This window comes from Anas acuta, chromosome 1 (genome assembly GCF_963932015.1).
Source record: "Anas acuta chromosome 1, bAnaAcu1.1, whole genome shotgun sequence".
Lineage (NCBI taxonomy): Eukaryota > Metazoa > Chordata > Aves > Anseriformes > Anatidae > Anas > Anas acuta.
The window spans coordinates 12,882,597-12,902,341 of record NC_088979.1 but is presented as its reverse complement, the minus strand read 5'-3'; positions in this window follow the sequence as shown (position 1 = coordinate 12,902,341).

The window sequence follows — 19,745 nt, the reverse complement described above, 5'->3', positions numbered from 1 at the left end:
CCATTAAATCACTGTTTTCATCAATAATCATATTGCTACTTCTTTCTTACGAGTGGAATGCATAAATTCCTTTTTTGACATCCACCTCTTTCTTCAGAGATAAGTCTAAGTATTAACAAAAATCAAAGGAGACCAGCTCAAGTGGAGAAATGATCAATTTCAATGGCTAGTTTTTTAGTTTCATTTGCTAGTTAACTAATGTGTTCTTCTAATGATCTTCACACTTCTTTTAATTGAGATGCTTTTTGTTACCTGTGGAAGAGAGAACCTGTCTTATTACTTCTTAAGTTTGGTGGACAAGCCAATTCCTTTCCTGTTCATCAGCAGCAAAGAATGAAAGTAATACATGAAATTGCCTATAGCTATGTTTAATAACATTCTGTAAAGCTTTTTTTTTTTTTCCAATTCCTCATCTCTTGTTGAAATCTTTGTGGTGGCTCCTCAAGTCCATAAAATGCAAAACCAAGCCTATTACTTGGCAAATATTCAGAGGAATCAGTAAGCCAACCATTCGTTCAGGTACATTCCGCTACATTCAGTGTAACCCTAGAATACATAATTAAGATAATCAAAACTGAGTCATCTCTGTGTAACTCTGCTGCTCCTTAGGTTGGTCAGGATTGTCTGTTAGAGTATCACATTGTAGTTAAGTCTGCTGGGTTTAGTAACATGAACAAAATAAACAACTGAGACATTTACAAATTGTATCTTCTCTGCATTCTGATTTATCATTTGAATTTCACATTTCCAGAGCTGAAAATTAAAGACTCTTAATTTCAGGAGTGTTTTTATGGTGTTCATAGATTTAAATGTAACTCTCTGGATGTTATATAAATGCAGTAACTTTCAGGATTGGGATATAACTGATTCTTAAATCATAACACACTTAGAGAAATGCTGTTAAGGGCTAACAATGTCTCTACATTGCTACAAATTTAGCCTATGGTTGGTGATGATATAATATAGAACATGCAGTAATTGTCTTGTCCAGATGGGAAGTCCTGTGAAAAATAGTTTTATTTGTTCTCATCAGTAATACATCTGCTTCCAGACACATTCGTTTCATAGTCTTTAATGCTCACCTCATTAATTTCAATCCATGGTGGACTGCCTAAATGAAAATAAAAAGAGTCTTGTCAAAATTGTAACTATAAAATTTCTTATATCCAATCATGTGTCAAATTTGGTGGCTTTTATATTTTATCTCAAGCTTTTCAACAAAGCAGAGGGAATGAGGACATCTGTCTTCTAGAAGCTCTGACATAAATAGGTATGTAACACTACAGACTTCTGAAGGGAGATCCACAGACTTTATGGAAAAAAAAAAAAAAAAAAAAAAAAAGCTTTATTTGTAAAATGAAATGGTCATATTTTACCAACTATAAAATGCTTACTGGTATTCCCAGTAAATAAAACACATCTTTTGCTCATGATGATAATTTTTACAATTGTTAAAACACTGTTTTTAAATTTCGGTTAGGTTTTAGGTTTCATTCATTCTTTAAGAATATTGTTTTATAACATTTCTTTGAGAATTTGCACTGTGAAATTTGTGGTCTTTTTTTGAAACTTTTCAAAAATTCTGGAAAAATAAGGTGTTGGGAAATTACAGAAATGTTGGAGATCCAGTTTCTAGCTTCTTTTCCAATGTATATGATTGTTTCAGCGGTGATTATGAATCTAGATATTTAACAGACTCATTCTCAAGTGATTCATATGACATCTTCCACATAAGATCTATTCATGAAAATAATTATTAATAACATAATTAATAAAATAATAATTATTACTATTATTATTTTTGTCAGACACTGAAATTGTTATCATGCACTTGTGAAAATAAGAATAAGAGGAAAAAAAAATCATATGCAAAAACCTACCATGCCTTACAATGTTGGAAGCAACCACTGGATGGCTGGAAACCTATCCTGTGGCCCATGCTCTATTCTGTGCACCCAAAACACTATTCTGGGCCTTGAAAAGCAAGTCTTATGGTGGTGACATGGCACCCAGAAAGAATTGAGTCAGACAATGGGGCTCATTTCTGAAACAGCCTCATGGACAACTGGGCCAAAGAGCATGAAACTGAATGGGTGTGTCATATCCCCTACCAAGCACCAGCCTCTGTAAAGTTGAATGGTACAATTGAATGGTACAATGGACTGTTAAAGACTAAGCTCAGAGCAATGGGTGCTGGAACAGTAAAATGTTCTGAAACACCTTTAGGAAAGTACAAATGGTTAGTGAACACTAGGGGATCTGCCTACCAATCTGGCCCTGCCCAATCAAAACTTATGTACTGTACAAGGTGATAAAGACCCTGTAGTGCACATAAAAAATATGCTGGGGAATATGATTTAGGTTATTCCTGTTTTGGGCAAAGGTGAACCCACACATGGGATGGCTTTAACTGAAAGACCTAGGTGCACTTGCTTGCTGGGTAGACCCCAGCATTCTTCTGTGGAAGAATGGGCAAGTCTGATGTGGTCTTCAATAGGATTTGATTTGGGGTGAGACTAACCAATGATTTGAATTCTGTGATGTTAATTACTACATTAGACTGTACACCATCATTGCAAAGCTACATTCCATACTGATAGTATTACAGTAAGGATAACCCAGATTAAGAAAAAAATTTGAAGAGAGCAAATGCAGTGGTGATGGCTTCAGCATGTGACAATTCAACACCACACATCATCTCTTCTGCCCTGAAGGACTGTTATGATGGAGCTCAAAGTCATGGACTAAATAAACTCAACACATATTTTAGAGGCATGGCCCATAGACTAAGGAAAAGCAATTTATGTGTATATATCAAAAGATGGTGGTGCTTAATTCGGATGTATTGGAAAGTCTGGGACCTGAGCATGACATAAATGGTACAGAATAAGAGGTTGTCCTGGTTTCAGCTGGGATAGAATTCATTTTCTTTCTAGTAGCTGGTATGGTGCTGTGTTTTGGATTTAGGATAAGAATAAAGCTGATAACATGCTGATGTTTTAGTTGTTGTGGAGCAGTGCTTACACAGAGCCAAGAACTTCTCATCTTCTCATGTTGACTTGCCAGTGGCAAGGCTGGGGTTGCACAAGGAGATGGGAGGAGACACACCCAGGACATCTGATCAAAACTAGCTGACCCAAACTAAGATATTCCACAACATATAACATCATGAGGAAAAAGAAAACGGGGGGGAGCTCCTGCTGCTTGGGGACTGGCTAAGCATTGCTCTGTGGATAGTGAGAAATTGCACTGTGCATCACTTGCTTTATATTTGTTGTTGTTATTATTATTATTGCTATTGGTATTACTATTATTAGTATTAAAGTTACTATTAAAGTTTTCCCTTCCTTTTCTGTCATATTAAACTCTCTTTATCTCAACACGAGTTTTACTTTTTTTCTGATTCTCTCCCCCATCCCAAAGGTGGAGGAGTGAGTGAACAGCTGTGCGGTGCTTAGCTGCTTTGAGGTAGAATTTTCTAGACCTTCTCTTTGTCACAAAAGAAGACAGAAAATATTTTAAATACTTCCTCTACCCCTCCCCTGGCGCTGCACACAAAACAAACATTTTTTTAAAAAATAATAAAAATAATATTTTACTTGAGTATGATCCACAAAAAAAAGTGATTTAGCTCTTTGTTTAGGACTAATATTTATTGGACTGCAAGATGATTGGCTTTAGTCAGTATTTTTTCCATCCTGGCCACTATTCAGGTTAGGTAATTCTTGTGTTTTCCACCAACCATACAATTCCATGATCTTCCAGATTGTACATCTCTTGTATACAGGAGTTCCAAATGCAGTTAGGAAGTACCTAATTGTTCCAACTCACTGTGCTCGTAACAAAGGCAAACCTGAGATCACAGAGTGTCCCAAGGTGGGTGGGGTGCACCACCACAGTATAGCAAAGTTATGAAGGATTGTGAAGGTGAGAACACTGCAATTTGAACTCGATGTGCAAACAGACAGGTGTCAAGGACAGAATAAGAATAACACATACAAACATGCCCTCAGTGTCAAAGGGAAAGATAGTTAAAATTTGACTGATATATAAATGTCTAATTTTTCAATCTTATTTTAGCATTTTGTTTTCTTTATTTGAAAAAGAAGACATCTGTTGTCCCCAATAGAAATGTATTCCCTAAACTGTCATGTACAAAAATATGAGTTCTCTGAGAAAACTCCAGAAATAAAACTGTAGCATGAAGACAGATAATTTATTTATCTCATTTTCAGTTTTGTTTGCTATTAGTAAATAGCTAGCAGTCCTAGCAGTGATTTCATTATACTCGTTTTTCTTAGTTATCTATCTGTCACTGAAATGAATTTTCCTATTGATTTTTTTTTTCTCTTTTAAAATCTAAGATTATTTGAAAACTCCTCAAGTCTTATTTAATATCAGAACATTACTTCTGACCTTACATGCCTTAATTGGAGCTCCTAACTGCTGCTATCTACATTCTGTCACTACACTGCCATTTTCACTATGTATCAAATTTCTGCCTCTTTTACTATGTACTAAAATCTCATCTGTCTGTGCAGCCTGTTTCATTTAGAATGTTAAAAAGTGATTATCAAAAGAAGGGTTATGCTCAGCAGAAAAAAAAAAAAAAAAGAAAAAAAAAAAGTAGCAGCTCAGGTAAATTTGGGAACTATACTTTTTATTCTTTTCAGCCTGTTCTGAACTGGAGTTGGAAATAACTATGCAATTTGGTCACAGCAACTCCATTCAGTGCTACAGGCTTGGGGCACAGTGGCTGGAAAGTTATACGGAGGAAAAGGATCTAGGGGTATTGGTTGGTGCTCACCTGAGCATCACCCAGCAGTGTGCCCATGTGGCCAAGAAAGCCAATGCCATCCTGGCTTATATCAGGAATAGTGTAGCCAGCAGGTGATTGTTCCCTTGTACTCTGCTCCGGTGAGGTCGCACCTTGAGTCCTGTGTTCAGCTTTGGGCCCCTCAGTACAAGAGGGGCTCTGGAGTGTGTCCAGAGAAGGTCTACAAACCTGGTGAAGGGCCTGCAACACAAGCCCCATGAGAATTGCCTGAGGGAACTGCGGTTGTTTAGTCTGGAGAAGAGGAGGCTCAGGGGAGACACTATCACTCTCTATAACTACCTGAAAGGAAGGCGTGGGGAGTTGGGGGTCAGGCTCTTCTTGCAGATAACTACCATTATGACTAGAGGTAATGGCCTCAAGTTGCACCAGGGGAGCATTAGGTTGGAAATTAGGAGACCTTTCTTCTCAGAAGGAGTAGCCAGGCATTGGAACAGGTTGCCAAGGGAAGTGGTGACATCACCATCCCTGGGGGTGTTTACGGAAAGGTTGGGTGGTACTTAGGGACATGGTTTAGAGGGTAATATTGGTGGTAGAGTGATGGTTGGACTAGATGATCTTGGAAGTCTTTAACAACCTTAATGATTCTATGATACTATAAATTTCTGTTTATACCAAAAGTTCAGCTATTGGCATGAATAGTGATGATGAAGATATTCATCAGTCTGACATAACTGCTGATTTAGTCTAAAAAAGGTTTATCTGTTTTTTGCTCTAAGCTTCACATAATTTTACCCTTTGTTAATGACTACCCTTAATACTTAGATTCTCAGAAGTTAAGAGGTGATAAACTGTGAGCAAGAAAGGGAAAAGAAACAGTAAAAATGATAGGAATTAAAGTCAAAACCATCCACAAGGGAGTATTTCTGTCACTAATATCTAAACCTCTCTAAAATATTTGCCTAACCTGTTCTGAAGCCTTCAACACTGAAGATTACAATCTCTGGTCTAGTTGACCAGTATTATAGCGACCAGAAATTTTTTTCTGATGGCTAAAGAAATTAATTTATTTCCATACATTACCACATTGTACCTACACCAGGAAGAAGAGAAATGAAAAACAATTAATTTATTTCATGTTTGCAGATTATTATTTTTTATCATTTTGCATCTATTCCTTTCTTTACTGTCTTCTGTCAGTAATTGAATTAATTAGGGACTTTTACATCCTTGCCATGTCAAAGACAAAATGTCTTTGTATTCATCCTTGCCATGTCTTCCAAACCTCTGATTTGTCTTGGTAAATCCCATATTTCTCTAACTGGTCCATATATGTCTTGAGATGTCCTTAAAAATAATCAATTTCATGGGGATTTTGCAAGGCATTTCTTAAACATCTGGGGAAAAATAGCTACCCCAACATACCGAGTTTATTGTTTAATTGAAAACATTATAATAGAAGACATCATATATTATAAGAGAATGATCAAATTCTTGATAGTTAAACAAGTGTTACAACCATACTACTAATAAAGAAATTGTATTGAAATGTTATAAAGCACAACAGAAAACTGATGTAGGAGAAATCTGTAGCACAAAATCCAGTATCAGTGATATGAAGACCAGCGGGAGGACAGCGACTAGCAGTGTACATCAAGTCAATACCACAGCCAATACTGTTTAACTAATCCCTAATGACCTGGTGATTGGACAGAGTGCACCTTCAGCAAGTTCACAGAGGTTAAAAAACTTTCAGGGATGACTTATAGATTGGATGGCTGTACTGCCATTTAGAGACCCCTGGACCGCCTAAAGAAATGGGCAGAGAGGAATCTCATGAATTTCAACAAGGGAAAATGTTGAGCGATGTGATAAGAAGCAGTGTGGCCAGCAGGTCTGGGGAAGTGATTGTCCCCCTGTACTCAGCTTTGGCGAGGCCACACCTCGAGTACTGTGTTCAGTTTTGGGCCCCTCACTACAAGAAGGACATCGAGGTGCTCGAGAGAGTCCAGAGATGGGCGACAAAGCTGGTGAGGGGTCTGGAGAACAAGTCTTACAAGGAGTGTACAAGGAGTGGCTGAGGGAGCTGGGTTTATTCAGCCTGGAGAAGAGGAGGCTCAGGGGCGACTTTATCGCCCTCTACAGGTACCTTAAAGGAGGCTGTAGTGAGATGGGGGTTGCTCTATTCTCCCATGTGCCTGGTGACAGGATGAGGGGGAATGGGCTTAAGTTGCGCCAGGGGAGTTTTAGGTTGGATGTTAGGAAGAACTTCTTTACCGAAAGGGTTGTTAGGCATTGGAACGGGCTGCCCAGGGAAGTGGTTGAGTCACCATCCCTGGAGTTCTTTAAAAGACGTTTAAAGACGTTTATATGTAGAGCTTAGTGATATGGTTTAGTGGAGGACTTGTTAGTGTTAGGTCAGAGATTGGACTCAATGATCTTGAGGTCTCTTCCAACCTAAAATTTCTGTGATTCTGTGATTCTGATTAACATTTGTGAGACACAACTGTGTGCAGTGTTGGGTCCCCGTTGCAAGAGAGACATGGACATACTGAAGCAAGTCCAGCTGATGATATTAAGATACTGGATTATCAGTCATATGAGGAGAGATCATTTGAGGAGAGAACTGGGACTATTCAGCCTGTAAGAAAAGAAGGTTAGGGGGGATCTCTTCAACGTATATAAATGTGGGGTTTTATACATATTGATGGGGGCTTTAAAAAGACAGAGCCAGTCTCTGGGAATGGTCACACATTAAAAATAAAATAAAATAAAATAAAATAAAATAAAATAAAATAAAATAAAATAAAATAAAATAAAATAAAATAAAATAAAATAAAATAAAATAAAATAAAATAATAAATAAAATAAAATAAAATAATAAAATACATTGCTTGCTTTCTCCTTTCTTGCTTTCTTTTTGCTTTCTTTCCTTTTTTTCTTTTCATATGACCAATGGAAAAGGGCAAAAAGAATAAGGGAACACAAGAGTAAAATGGTTGTCCAACAGAAGTCCCTAGGGGTTTTATATTTGGCTTTATTTCTAGATAATCTACACATAAAAGCCCAAATGACTTGAGTTAACTACACACACCCCAAACAAAAGTATATATAACAAATAAAATTAACATAAGTGATAAATAAAAACTTGATAAATTTCTGCTGCTTACAGAACATGTCCGTTTCACATCCCCGACATGATAAAACAAATTCTAAATGTTTTTATCTAAATGTTTTTACAGTTGTTTTTTGTTTGTTTGTTTGTTTGTTTATTTGTTTTAAATAAGAGGTATTTCTTTCTATCCAGGATCCAAAAGAAAGCTGGTTAGGCATACATAGTTATATATATAAGCATGTCTATGTGTATGTATATGTATGTGCATATGTGCATATATAGATGTATATAGACATATATGATATGCATATAATATATATATATATATAATATATGTACGTATAATATATGTATGTATATTATATTTTTTTAAAGGAAGAAAACAAAACATTATAAATGTGAGTGAAACATAAAAGAAATATTTTCATTTGAATGTGAAGACACAATTCCTAAAGGATATCATATCAAGTCCTATGTTGACAGTTGTCCTCACATTATTCTATACAAGAAGTAGAGTATTAGTGGAGAAGAACAAATCTTTGGGCCTACATGACATCATCAACAGCTGATGAACTCCTCTGAAACAAATGTGCTAAGGCGAGATAGAAATGGATAATAAGGTACATGGGAAGGAAAGCTGAAAATAAAATAATAAAATAAAATAAAATAAAATAAAATAAAATAAAATAAAATAAAATAAAATAAAATAAAATAAAATAAAATAAAATAAAATAAATATTACAATTAAAATTAAAATTTAAATATAAATGAATAAATAAATACATAAAAATATAGAAGAAAAATTCAGGATAGATCTATCCACTTATTTGTCAGCATCTAAATAATCATACAATCTTTTTGAAATGGAACAAAGTATTTGAATGAACAGCCTGAATTTCTGACAAAAAATGCAGGAATACTAACCCTCTTTTGGCAAAGTGATGGAAAACACCATCTGATGTGGTCTAAAATGCATTGAACCGTGTTTTCCACTTATTTTGATCATTCCCCATATTGTTCATATTCTTGTCTTTATATAAAACACTCTAGTATCTCCTCTGACATGCTGAACATGAAGAAAAGTTCAGCTATTGAGTCTGTCACAGACTTACTTAAAAAATGTATTATTTTCCATTTTATCACTTCAAAAGGTAACATTCTTTATATGTATATTATTTGGAAGACAAAGCGTAAGAAATACAAATAAAAAGAAGCCTGGTTTACATCCATCCAAAAACAAGTGCAATTAGATTTATTAATTCCTGGAAAAGTTTTGAATAAAAATTGTAAAAAAGAAATTAAAACGTTAGTATCTCAGGCTATAGATAGTATCTCAAGCTTGGATCAAGTGATTTGAAGGATTTGTCATGGTATGAGACTACAACAACAAAATTTTGTCATTTTGACAGTTACTGTCTCAGAACATGACATTTCTTTTTCATTATGTTGATATTAAAACATTATATTCACTTCTCATATTTCCTCCATGAAATTTACTGCATGAACTCCTGGTCTGAAAACAGACTGACCACGTAAAGCACTTTGTGGGTTTGTCCTTAGCAGTGCTCTTTTCTCAGATGGAGGTTGGGACTATACACTTAGTATACTCCCAACTCCCACATAGTAGGAAGTAGAAGTGAATCCCACTGTCATCTGTGTTGTGGTGACATATTTCTTCAGCCATATTTTTTATATAGCCATAACATATTTGTTTAGCCAGAAAATTCATGAAAACAAATTGAGGGGAGCAAAATCTTCACAAAGCCTACAAAGTGGGCTTGAATATTCGTTATATTTAGAGTGGAAAATATACCACAGTTCTTACTGACTTTTCTACATGATTATTTGTCTTTTAGTCACTAGTGGCGTCCCCCAGGGCTCGGTGCTGGGGCCGGTCCTCTTTAACATCTTCATCAATGACCTGGATGACGGCATTGAGTGCACCCTCAGTAAGTTTGCAGATGACACCAAGCTAGGTGCGTGTGTCGATCTGCTCGAGGGTAGGAAGGCTCTGCAGGAGGATCTGGATAGGCTGCACCGATGGGCTGAGGTCAACTGTATGAAGTTCAACAAGGCCAAGTGCCGGGTCCTGCACCTGGGGCGCAGTAACCCCAAGCAGAACTACAGGCTGGGAGAGGAATGGTTGGAGAGCTGCCAGGCAGAGAAGGACCTGGGAGTGATGGTGGACAGTCGGCTGAATATGAGCCAGCAGTGTGCTCTGGTGGCCAAGAAGGCCAACGGCATCCTGGCTTGTATCAGAAACACTGTGACCAGCAGGGCTAGGGAGGTGATCGTCCCCCTGTACTCGGCTCTGGTGAGGCCGCACCTCGAGTACTGTGTTCAGTTTTGGGCCCCTCGCTACAAGAAGGACATCGAGGTGCTTGAGCGGGTCCAAAGAAGGGCGACGAAGCTGGTGAGGGGCCTGGAGAGCAAGTCCTACGAGGAGCGGCTGAAGGAGCTGGGCTTGTTCAGCCTAGAGAAGAGGAGGCTCAGGGGTGACCTTATTGCTCTGTATAAGTACATTAAAGGAGGCTGTAGCGAGGTGGGGGTTGGCCTGTTCTCCCATGTGCCTGGTGACAGGACGAGGGGGAATGGGCTAAAGTTACGCCAGGGGAGTTTTAGGTTAGATGTTAGGAAGAATTTCTTTACTGAAAGGGTTGTTAGGCGCTGGAACGGGCTGCCCAGGGAGGTGGTGGAGTCACCATCCCTGGAGGTCTTCAAAAGACGTTTAGATGTAGAGCTTAGGGATATGGTTTAGTGGGGACTGTTAGCGTTAGGTCAGAGGTTGGACTCGATGATCTTGAGGTCTCTTCCAACCTAGAAATTCTGTGATTCTGTGATTCTGTGATTATCTTATGAAATTTAAGATTTTTAACGTGATTGTTTCTATCTAATATTTTATAACATAGCTATGTTTACCTACTGACAAATTTAGTTTGCAATATCTCTTTGAAACTGCTGTTGTCTGTGAGACACTGAATAGGGAGAATTCACCCAGTTTGTCCTGCAAAATTCTGATGGGAGAAATGTTCACTGAAAGGGAAATAAAAAAGGTTAAATACAAAGAGTCAACAAAAGAATTCCCAAAGCTTATAGAAAAATACTAGAGAGTATTTTACAAACACTTTTTATGATTCTTATCTCTCTACTGCACATACCACTTTTCACCTGACTTTAATAGAAATGCATATGAACTCATGAGAATTACTACCATATTACTTATAGAGTACTACTATTCTTAAATACTTATTCTATTACTATTCTTAAGTAATTCAAATAATTGCTTTGTTCAGAATAAAGTATATTGCTTCAATATGAACAATTCTTTACAGTGAAAATGTAACTACTCATATTCACTTTCCACTCTAGGTCTGAGTTAAAATTAAGCAAAAGGAATTTTCACATCTACCTTTGTGCACTGTTGCTTTTAATGTAAAATACTTTCTACAAGTTCTCATTTGGTTTTTGGTTGTTTGTTTCATCTAACCAAAGGTATAAAAAAGTGTGTACACAGGTTTTGCAAGTATACTGTTCAGTAGGTTAAGTAAGCTGATCTGAAGACAGAAACTCTAGTTTTTGCTAGTGATACATGCATGTAAGACACTACTTTGTACTACTTTCTTATGTAAGATACTACTTAAAAACTAGACTTTTTTCCTTCTGTTCATTACATATGTTTGGCTTCTAAGAACCTATATGGTCAAAACAATCAAATTCAATAGATAGCTCCAAACTAGCAATGTGAACTATTGCAAATGTCATGACACCGTGCACTGACAGACATGCCTGAGTGAATCTTGTTGTGTCAGTTTAAAATGTCACCTTACTTAACCGCCCTTCTTTTACCTCTACCAAATACAGCCACTGCCCTGAAATGATATCACAATAGGAGGAATGTGTCTGCTCTAATTGGTGACTAAAGGTTTTACATTCTGCTACCACTAATATAGGGGAAGTATCTTTTCCTCCAGAACAAAGCCATTTAATCAAAACTATCTATTGTTTCAACAGAGAAATTCAGAACTTCAGCTTTGTACTGGCCTGATGTGGGAGATAATTGGAAAGGTAAAAGTGCAAAAACTCATGGGTTAAGATATAGACAGATAAGTAGGTAATGCCCAAAGCCATGAGAACAAGCACAGCAAAACAGAGAATGCATTCATGATTTCCCATCAGCAGTCTGATGTACAGACATTCCCAGGAAAGCAAGACTCATCACTTATAATGGTTCCTTGGGAAGAAACATGCCATCAATCCAACCTTCCCCACCTTCTTTCTTTACCCCAGCTGTTATTGCTGAGCATAATGACATGGGACATCTTTTTGGCCAGTCTGTGTCCTGCCTGTGTCCACTCCCAGCTCCTTGTACACCCCCAGGTACATTGATGGCAGGGTAGTACAAGAAGCTGAACAGTCCTTTCCTCTGTGTGAGCACTGCTCTGCAACAATTAAAACTTTCTTGTGTTATCACCACTATTTTCATCAAAAATCCCGAACACAGAATATGTGAGCCTCTACAAAGAAAATTAACTCCATCCCAGGCAAAACCTTGACAAGAGGTTAGGAACTGTTATCTTAAGGCTCTCTTAAATGTTGGGAATGATTGTCCTACATTAAGAGCATCTTTCAGAAAGTAATTAAAAATATAAGTGCAAACAAACATTTAATTCAACATTTAGAAACACAGAAAGTCTGTTGCACTTCTTCTAGTGGAGTGCCATAATAACCAGAGCTGTATGCACAGGTTAGTAGTATACAAAAGACTCCTGCAGTTTCCCTGTAGACCCTCCATCCACTCAGACTGAAGATTTCTGAAACAAAGATAAAGTGGCAAGGTCCAAGGACAATCATAGAATCATAGAATATCCTGAGTTGGAAGGGACCCTTAAGGATCATCAAGTCCAACTCTTGACACTGCACAGGTCTACCCAAGTTCAGACCATGTGACTAAGTGCACAGTCCAATCTCTTCTTAAATTCAGACAGGCTCGGTGCAGTGACCACTTCCCTGGGGAGCCTGTTCCAGTGTGCAACCACCCTCTCTGTGAAGAACCCCCTCCTGATGTCAAGCCTAAATTTCCCCTGCCTCAGCTTAACCCCGTTCCCACGGGTCCTGTCGCTGGTGTTAATGGAGAAAAGGTCTCCTGCCTCTCGACACCCCCTTACGAGGAAGTTGTAGACTGCGATGAGGTCTCCCCTCAGCCTCCTCTTCTCCAGGCTGAACAGGCCCAGTGCCCTCAGCCGTTCCTCGTACGTCTTCCCCTCCAGGCCTTTCACCGTCTTCGTAGCCCTCCTCTGGACACTCTCCAACAGTTTCATGTCCTTTTTATACTGTGGTGCCCAGAACTGCACACAGTACTCGAGGTGAGGCCGCACCAGCGCAGAGTAGAGCGGGACAATCACCTCCCTCGACCTACTAGTGATGCCGTGCTTGATGCACCCCAGGACACGGTTGGCAATGAACGCTTGTAGCCCAATGTAGTGGGTTTACGTGGCAAGGTTTTGGTAGCAGGGGGCCATAGGGTAGGTTTCTGTGAGAAGGATCTAGAAGCTGCCCCATGTTTGGTAAGGGCCCCACTGCTGACCAGAGCCGAGCCAATAAGTGATGTTGTTTTGTGCCTCTGTGAGAGCATATTTAAGACAGGGAAAAAAACATTGCGCCACACAGCAGCTGGGAGAGTGAGAGGAGTGAGGAACGGCCTTGCAAGCGCCAAGGTCAGTGAAGAAGGAGGGGGAGAGGTGCTCCAGGCGCCGGAGCAGAAGTCCCCTGTGGCCTGTGGTGAGGACCATGGTGAAGCTGAAGGGGATGTCCCCATGCAGCCCATGGAGGAGACCACGGTGGAGCAGGTGGACCTGCACCGACGGAGTCTGCCACCTGTGGAAGACCCCTGCCGGAGCAGATTCCGGGCCGGACCTGTAGCCCGTGGAGAGGAGCCCACGCAGTAGCAGGTGACCTGGCAGGAGCTGCTGCCTATGGGGGACCCAGGTTGGAGCAGTTTTCTCCTGAGGGATTTTCCCCATGGTACGGACCCATATCTGGAGCAGTTCTGGAAGAGCTGCTGCCTGTGGGAAGCCCATGCTGGATCAGTTCATCAAGGACTGCATCCCGTGGGTGGGACCCCACAGCACAGGGGACGAGAATGACCGAGAAGGAGAGGCAGAGAAGTGCTGTAGACTGACCATAACCCCCATTCCCCCATTCCCCTGCGCCACTTGGGGGGAGGAGGTGGAAGAGGGTGGATGGGGGGAGGGGGAGAGAGTGCTTTTGGTTTCTTTCCTTTGTTTCTCACTTCTCTAGCTTGTTAGTAATAAGCAATAAATCTTACTATCTCCCTATGCAGAGTCTGTTTTGCCCATTACAATAATTACTGCATGATCTTCTTGTCCTTATCTCAACCTTTGAGCCCTTTTCATCATATTTTCTCCCCCTTTCTCTTAGAGGAGGGGCAGCGAGAAAGCAGTTTTGCTGTTTAGCTGCGCATCAGGGTAAAACCACAGCAATCACTTGGCTGGTGAACACCTGTTGCATGATCTAACATTTTTTGCAGATATCAGGTAAACCACTTCAGCTTTGCCCAGAGTGGAAGACTTACATATGGAGAGTGACATTAAAACTGTCTTAAGCTAATAATAGAAATGCATTAAATTACCATGTTTTCATTGATGACTATTAACTTCCAATTAACAGTTAACAGTTAACAGTTAACTGGAAAGCACGTTTGAGTTCCATTCCAAAAAATGCCACAGGGACCTCAATGGATGATGTTTTTCCCCTGTTTCAGTGGCAGGAAAATTAAAAGAGAAAATGGATCTCAGGCATGGTGACCCTATATGCATCATATGTGAGAAGCTGTGGCAGTCTATTGAAGTTCCTGTTGAATAGAGAGGGCAAACATAACCTCCATTTTTAAAAAGGAGGAAAAGGAAGGCCCAGAGAACTCACCTCTGTGCCTGGCAAGATCATAGAGCAGATCCTCTTGGAAACTACGCTAAGGCACATGGAAAATAAGGAGGTGAATGGTGATAGCCAACATGGCTTCATGAAGGGCAGATTGTGCCTGACAAATCTGGTGGCCTTCTATGACAGGGTTACAGCATTGGTAAATGCAAATGACATAATCAACCTGGACTTCTGAAAGGCATTTGATATTGTCTCACATGACACCCTTGCCTCTAAATTGGAGAGACATGGATTTTATGGATAGACCACTTGGTGGGTAAGGGAGGATGGTCACACTCAAAGAGTTACGGCTCAATGTCCAAGTGGAGATCAGTAACAAGAAGTGTTCCTCAGGGTTCAATACTGGTACCAGCACTGTTTAGCATCTTTGTTGGTGACTTGGACAGTGGGATCAAATGCACCCTCAGCAAGTTTGCTAATGACACCAAGCTGTGGGGTGCAGTCTACACATTGGAGAGAATAGATGCCATCCAGAGGGACTTGGACAGGCTGGAGAGGTGGGCCTGTGCAAACCTCATGAAGTACAAGTTCCTGCACCTGGGCCTGGCTAGGTGGAGAATAGATTGAGTACAGCCCTGAAGAGAAGGACCTGGAGGTGTTGGTTGGTGAGAAGGTCAACATGAGCTGGCAATGTGCACTTGCAGCATTTGCAGCCCAGAAAGCCAACCTTATCCTGGTTTGTAACAAAAGTATGGCCAGCATGTCGAGGAAGGTAATTCTCCCCTCTACTCTGCTCCTGTGAGATCCACACCTGGTGTACTGTGGTACGCTCTGGGGCCCCCAGCATAAAAAGGACATAGAATTATTGGAATGAGTCCAAAGGAAAGCCTCAAGGATTATCAAAGGGCTGGAGCACCTCTCCCATGAAGACAGGCTGAGGGAGTAGGGGTTGTTCAGCCTGAATAAGAAAAGACTCTGGGGAGACCTTATAGCAGCCTTCCAGTACCTATAGAGGGCCTACAGGAAAGCTGTGTAGGGACTCTTTGTCACCATGTGTAGGGATAGGACAAGGAGTTATGGTTTTAAACTAAAAGAGAGAGTGTAGGTTTAGATTAGATATAAGGAGAAAATTATTTACTGTGAGAGTTGTGAGGTGCTTGAACAAGTTGCTAAGAGAAGCTGCGGATTCCCCATCTCTGGAAGTGTCTAAGGCCAAGTTGGGCCTTGGGTTGGATGAGTCTTTGAGCAACCTGATCTAGTGGAAGATGTCCCTTCCCATGGCAGAGAGCTTGGAACTAGATGATCTTTAATGTCCCTTCCAATCCAAAATATTCTATGATTTTATGAAATAATGTGTATATTATTGCTCAGAGATGCAAAACTTTATAATTAATCCAACAGACTTTTTATCTTTTTTTTTTTTTTTTTTTTTGAAAAAAACAACTTCTTTATTTGAGAAAAACAACCCTCCTAAGGAGGGTGATATAAAAATTAGACCTTCTCTACTTGATGTTGAACCCTTTGTAAGCTTGCATTTATTTTATCTTGTTTCAACTAAACATTTATGTTTTAATGTCTACAATGAAAGACTATTTTTAAAACATATTTTAAGATTGGTAGCTCAGCCTGGTTTCAGGGTTTAATAAAGAGGTATCTGGAGGTTAGTATAGGTGATGGTATATTCCATTTATACTTTAATTCTATGAGTCCATGAAACACAATTTGCCAGCTTCTAATACCTCATATCTCTTATTCTTCTCCACAGTCTCATTATCTTTACTTTGAAATTTTACTCGAGGGATGTCGTGATAAATTTGGAAAGCTAATTCAGTGAGTATTCTTAGGTTATTAACTCCATGACCTACTCAGGATTAGTTAACCTTTTTGCTTAACACTTTTCATTAAATGATGCAGTGTTAACTTTAACACCTTTGATTTAAATAAATTGCATGTATACAGTGGATGTGATTTTGCACTTTTCACAAGGTATAAAATATTACATTCAAACAATAAGTGAAATGGAATGTGTCCTTATAGAAAGCTCTTTTAGAAAGACTTCTACTCTTCCATATAAGGTCAAATTCTCCTAAGGACTCTGTATAAACTTTCCAGGAATTTGGTGCCAGTCCCTCAGCTGAAAACTATGTTAGAATCTTTTCAATAGACAGGCTGTATTTTATTTGACTCAGATATATAACTCCTGGGTATACATCTCATATTTGACTTGCACCATATTGATCTGGGTCTACAGAAGACAATCTCTTCCTGGACATCAGTCTTTTCATGTCATCCTGTTCTGTTTATTATTTATTTACACCAGGAGTTGACAACATAAATAGCACTTCATGAAATCCTCTTCTCTCACATGCCTTTGTGAACATTTTTGCTTAGAGCAGCCTGCCTTGCTTCCATCCTGCCTCACTCCTACTTCACCATTTTTACCTGCTTACTTTCTGGGTAATGTTCTCCCTGATGATGCTTTGTGGCATAAGCTCATGGACCTTGGGGGAAAAAAAATAAATAATAATAATAATAATAATAATAATAATAATAATAATAAAAAAAAAAAAAACACAAGGAGAACCAGGAACCAGGAGGTTCAGGCTTGGCATAGATTCAGAACAGTCATGCAGAGAGAAATTTATTGCTCAATGAATTTGGTGACAAAAAATATAAGGATGCAACTGTGTAGACAGAATTTTTGGAGACCTCAATCTCCTACAGTTTTGCATGTTTTAAGGATGTTTAAGAAAAAGTACCCTCACATTTCTGTTACTTGGCTTGGAAATAAAGAACGTTACTTTGAAAAAGAGAAGTTTGTAACATGAATAGTTTTCTGAGGAATTTATTTTATTTTATTTTTTAACCATACTCAGTTTAAGGATTGATTTTTATCATGTTTGCTAATACTCATGAAAATAATTGATTCTCCACTGAATTTAACTATTTCTGCATCCACCTGGCACACTTAAAAACTTCTAGGAAAAGTTGCATCTAAGAGTAGCATACAGTAAATTCTGCATGCTATGTGAAATAGAGGTCATGCTGATGTGGCCCTTCAGAAGATCCTTCAGATAAACAGAAGGAAGTATATGAAACTTTCTATGTAATATAAGTGCAAGTATATGAACTATTGCAGATCTGTTCATTTGTATCCAGGTGATCTATGCTGTGTTCCTTATTTCTCAACTATTCTGTAAGGATATTTCTTGTATTTCCTGGCAGTGCTGTCAAGACTGAGTATTCATCTCACCTACAAAATTGTTACCTCTGCACAGCATGGAAAAGGCAAGAAAGGAGAACTTTGAGATTGCTGGGAAATAAGCTCAGAGGAAGAATCAAGCAGGGAAAGTGCTCGAGAAGATGCAGCAGAAATGAGATTCAGAAGAGCTCCCATAATTTGACTAGATATTTGGATAGAGGTAAAGAGTTGCTGGATAAGAAGTGGAAGGAATATCTGAATCAGGAATAATCTGAGTTCTGGTCTCCATCCTTGTAAGTAGTTATGGAGATTTCATTAAAATTACTTTAGGTGAAATATGTAAACAAGTATTGGAAAAAGTTGTCAGAATCAAGTTCTGTATTTCTGCTTTTCACTTTTCTTCCTCTTGACATAAACACATATGCTTATTCTTTTTTACTTTTGACCCTATGAATCTTTGACTATTTCTGCAAAACATTACAGTATGAGCAGGAGAGATGATTTCTCCCCTTAATTACACACCTGTTATTACACATACAGCTTTTAATTACAACTGACTGCTTGACAGATGAGGAAGGAGGTGAATTAAATTTTCCACAGAGAGGAGATGAACCCAACTTTCTCACATTTCTGGTCAGGGGGACACTGCTAAAGTAAAAATGTAGGTTTGCTTTCCTTCCCTAGCAACCTCAGTGTTTTCAATGAAAAGCATGATCTTTTTTTTTCCTTTTCCTGAAAGGAAAGATTCTGATATCTGATTAGACTGTTTGCTTCAGAGCTGCAATTTCCAAGCAAAGAGACCAGGTGACTTTCCACAGCCTGAATTTTGACTTTAAGCCTCAGGAAAAGCTGGAATATTAATACACACCTGTGTGATCAGCATTCGTTATTTGTTAGTTAACCATTCTATGTCTTCCACTCAGTGCCCTAAATATTATGATATTTCATTCCCTCCCTTAATATCCAATTGGCCTCATGTAAAACATAGGAAGTCTAAACACCTAACTCAGAACTTTATCTGATGATTTCTGGAGCCCTTAAAGTAGACACTGAAATATCTAAGTCCTTCATTAATCTATCTCTAATTGCTTAAGATACCATGAAAAATTTATAGCAGACTAGGTAGTTAAACTCTGGGTTTGCAACATATCATGCTTTCTTTCCCTTACAAATAGTCCACCAGCTACAGAATTCACAGATGCAAATTGTAGTAAAGCACAAATACAGTAGATGGGAATTATGGTTAGTAAATACTTCAGAAAGTCTTTCAAAGTGAGTGTTGTGGGAAGCAAGCAAGCAAGCAATAAACTTCAGCTGATTGCTTTTCCTACCTTTCACATTACCTCTTGAACTGTAGAAGAGTTTTTTCTTTTCTGCTTTCTACTCTGGAAAAAAAAAAAAAAAAAAAAAAAAAGTGTGATTGGTGTCTATTTCAGCAACTTGTGCTGCTTCACCATGTCTGGAGCTACACACTCAGCTCTATTATCCCAACAGTGCAGGTAGCAGAAACCAGTCAGGAGGGATGCTATAACACAAAGCCAAGATTGGAGGCCAGCAATAACTAAAATAGTGAGGGAGAGAATTACTTTTAATGAGGGAATCTAGTGAAGGAAAAAATTGCTACCCATAAAGAGGAAAGCAACCAGAAGCCAAAACTCTGGGAGCTAGGTTTTTCTTCACACAGCTGTTATGAAGAAACCAAAGAGAAAGGCTAATCTGTGAGACAAAAATGAAGAAAGGCAAGACGTGATTTG